This window comes from Chanos chanos, chromosome 13, assembly GCF_902362185.1.
Source record: "Chanos chanos chromosome 13, fChaCha1.1, whole genome shotgun sequence".
NCBI lineage: Eukaryota > Metazoa > Chordata > Actinopteri > Gonorynchiformes > Chanidae > Chanos > Chanos chanos.
Genome location: NC_044507.1, coordinates 17,526,166 through 17,530,134, shown reverse-complemented (window position 1 = coordinate 17,530,134; position 3,969 = coordinate 17,526,166). Strand labels below are relative to the sequence as shown.

Sequence of the window (3,969 nt, the reverse complement as noted above, 5' to 3'; positions counted from 1 at the left end):
TCAACGCGTTGATATTTTCTGTTCAAGTCCAAAGTCAGCCAACACCATTCGTCTGCCGAGCGTCGTTACGCTATTCCTTTTGCTCCGCCTCAATGACCTACTGAAAGTGTCCCTGAAAGATCTATAAGCTTTAATGATCATTAAATTTAATGCCAGAGCAAAAACTCTAAGACTTCGAACTAAGACAGTTCGCGGATAAAATGGAAATCCGCTTTCCATATCAGATTATATGGAACCGATTGACCGAATGTTGGCAACACAGCAAACAAGAAAAAATATTAGTCAATTACATATCAGCTGTGTGTTATAGATCTGGGTGGGCGATATGGCGATATTATATGTTGACCGATTTTAATCTTATTCACGATATCCATTTCACAGATGTCAACAGTATCGTGAGACAGATCTACCGCACATTGTGCTATTATAATAGTTGTGGTGACAATGTTCGAACACGTCCTGCTTCCAAACCAACTTTTACACTGTAATTCTTGTCACTGATAGGGGTGACTTCTGATGACACGAATACGTCTCGCCCAACAACAATTATTCCGACAGAATTATACATTGTAGTCGGTACCTTTAAAATGATGATACTGGCTGGACATTTACTAAACTTATTCCCGTAAGCCCTATCTTGAGTGTAAACAGAGTTAGGTAAGGTTTACACAAGATAAGCCTGCCACACAGACAGATTCTAAACAGATTCAAGAGCAGTTTCATGGTGACCTTAAAGGCCTTCCATGGCATCCCCAGTCATCACATTGAAAAGTCACTGAACTTTTATGGAACATCCTGGAGTGCTGAGGGCAGAACAGTTTTTGTTCTTTCATTCCTCAAAGAACCGGACACTTCCATCTTGAAGAATACTTCAGTATTCCACCAGACACAGTTCAGAATTTGCATAACACCTTTCCAAAGTGTCCTGAAATCACAGGGTGGCCCAGTCAAAAAATATTCATACGATGTGCAGTGTTTCTATTGTTTTGTTGTTTTGTCCATCCATTTTATTTACCTATTGTAATCACATATTTTGACCAATGGGTGATACATTGTTTAATAATGACACAGTGATACCTAGAGGGGAGTTGCTGTGCACACTGGTAACTTTCACTGGTGTCTGGTATTCACCGATATCCAATTTCTTTCCATCTCTGAATTTAGAAAATAGAAACCTGAGATCACAAGGAGACCATTTATTCCACAAGGCAGCAGAACTGTCAGCATATTATACCATTGTAGAAGTTGTTCAGATGAAAATCTTTAAAAAGAAAACTTACAACATACTTCAACATTTAGAGCTTTTGCCTCTACTCTAGGAGGAGGAGGTTGAGGTCCTTCTGCTCCCAGGTTCAGCTCTGCTTCACACCTGTACTGAGCTCCATCATCAGCTCTACTAGGAGTGATCAGGAGTGGAGCAGAAACATTCACTGGAGTCTTGGAGTCATTAGTAAATGTTTGACTGTCCACTAGAGTCTGTCCTTTGTACCACCTCACAGTGAGATACTGAACAGGAGCAATGTTCTTAATGTCACACTGGAGCTCATACTGTGTCTTCTCCATCACTGGGCCTGTGTGATTTACATAACTGATGGACACACTGTCTGGAGTCTCTGTGTTAATACAAATACATGTTCTGGGCATGGATGAACAAAGAAAGAACAGCTATGGATATACTTTTCATATTCTCAACCAGGAAAATAGGCTCACTATAGACAATGACTGAAAGAGCTTTGGTGTGCTGTGCATCTTCAGTGTTGATGAAGCATATTGCCTCTATGTCTCAGTCAGTCAGCTCTGGAACTGTCCGGGTGATCACATTAATGCCATCCCTCATGTCTACAGCTCCCACAGGGGCCTCCCAGCCCATGCCATAATGTTTAGTGGAGGTGCTGCAGTTCACTGACATAGGATCCCCAAATCTCACCACAACCTTGGGTGGGTTTAGCTCCAGTGGATGAACATCTATCACAGCAGAAACTCAGCTTAATTTTCACTTTAACCTCATATGCTGCTCTCTCAGGCAAATCTCAGCAGCCCTTCTCTTTTTCATAGGGTCTCATACTTATTAATCTGCAGATTTGCTGCTTATTGTTTACAGTTTGGTTTTGAATGTGAACCATTACCCCATTATCTGTAAAAATCTCGTGCTAAACCCCCTGTGAGCAAAAACGATGGTCCTCTTTGACACCTCCATTCACTACACCCTGACACACTGTACCACACTGTGAATTATTCCTGTGTGTGATCGTTCTCATATTTATGGAAGAAGTGGATTTCTTACTGCATGTCTTAGGTGATACAAAGTGTTATTTTGATTAATAAAACAAGGAAATATAGTTTTAGTATAGTTTCCTCTTCAAAAGGGAAGTTTACATCTCTATACTTTTGACTGAGACTAGTTGCTTCTCTCTCTGTCACAAAGAAAAGGTTTCCTTACTGTGGCATACAAACCCACAAGTCAAGCAACGATTCAAGCAAAGATTCAAAGAGGAAATCTCACCGCCATGTAAAAGTGTGATCAGCATTACTCCCAGTAGCTTCTGAAAAGTTAGCATGGTCCACCGTAAGAAAGAGGGGAATGGAGATGGTTCCAAAATACAGCTGTATTCCTGAGAGTCTGGTTGTGCCAATGTTCTGGATTCTGAAATAATTTGGGGCTGGGTGCTCTGCGTAGCTGGTACTGCTGAAGAGATATAGTGATGATTGATGAGGTCTTTCAAGCCGCGTACTGTCAGATCAAGAAACCATTTACTGGAAGTGATGGTTAAACAGTTCCTGCGACTGCACAGTACTTTCATGTGAGAACAACACCTTAAAAGAAACATGAGGGATTCTTCTGTAACAATTAGATAGATAGATAGATAGATAGATAGATAGATAGATAGATAGATAGATAGATAGATAGATAGATAGATAGATAGATAGATAGATAGCTAGACTCTCTGAACAATTGCATTACTGACCTGAAAACCAAACATACACACATGGCACACACACACATACAAGTAGGACTCATATGGATGCTAGTTAGTTTGTTCATCTGTGGAGCCACGAGTACCTTGTGTATTACTATGTGATTTCTGTGTTTGATAAGAGTCTTCACTTTTGAGGTCATAACATCATGTGCTCTGACCAGATGTGAATGTCATAACCTTAAACTATCAACCTACAAAACAAAATATGGAGTCCAAGACTTCCTTCCTTCCTCCTGCTTAGTTGTGTGGTACGTCATTTCAGACAGGACTAAAAAGTTCCACCCCACTTTTTCATGACATTTCCATTTTTATTTTCATGAATCTTTGAAAAGGGGTGATGCACTTTCTATCTACCTACCCATCTACCTGTCTGTTGTAGTGTATATAGTTTTACTCACATACCATTGGCACCATTCTATGATTTCAGCTCCACAACAGCTGAATGTGTTCCAGTATGGTCAGCAGGGGGCACTCCCTGCATTTATCTGCACTGAGGAATATATCTTGGGTAAATGAGTAGTTGAAGGCCAGTTGCAGGTAACATTCATTATCCGACTACAGCTCACTCTTGTAATAATTACCTTCTATGTAAAGCACAGCGATTGCAACATGCAACCCCAACATTTTGTGGCTGCTTACAATAAAAGTATGACTGTACAGACAAACAAATGAGTGGATGGACAGATGAAATTTTTATTACAGTTTGTGTAACATGATGGTCGTACATTTACAAAATGCTCTCAACACTTATGATCACCTGTAACAGTGTGTTACTTACAGACAATGTTAAGTGTCTCACCTGTCTCTCATCTGTACTCGGCTACATCATCAGCTCTTCACGGCGTGAGCTGGAGTGCAGGGGAGAACACTTAGAGGTGTGAGAAACTGTCTGTTTGCCCACTAGGGTCTGTCCTTTGTACCACCTCACAGTGAGTTACTGAACAGGAGCGATGTTCTTAATGTCACACTGTGTCTTCTCCATCACTGGGCC

General features: G+C 40.7%; 1 pseudogene; it reads right to left on the bottom strand.

Annotated features, from left to right (window-relative positions):
- Positions 1-1,263: 1,263 nt before the first annotated feature.
- On the bottom strand, positions 1,264-2,558 carry LOC115826056 (intercellular adhesion molecule 1-like; annotated as a pseudogene).
- Positions 2,559-3,969: the final 1,411 nt, after the last annotated feature.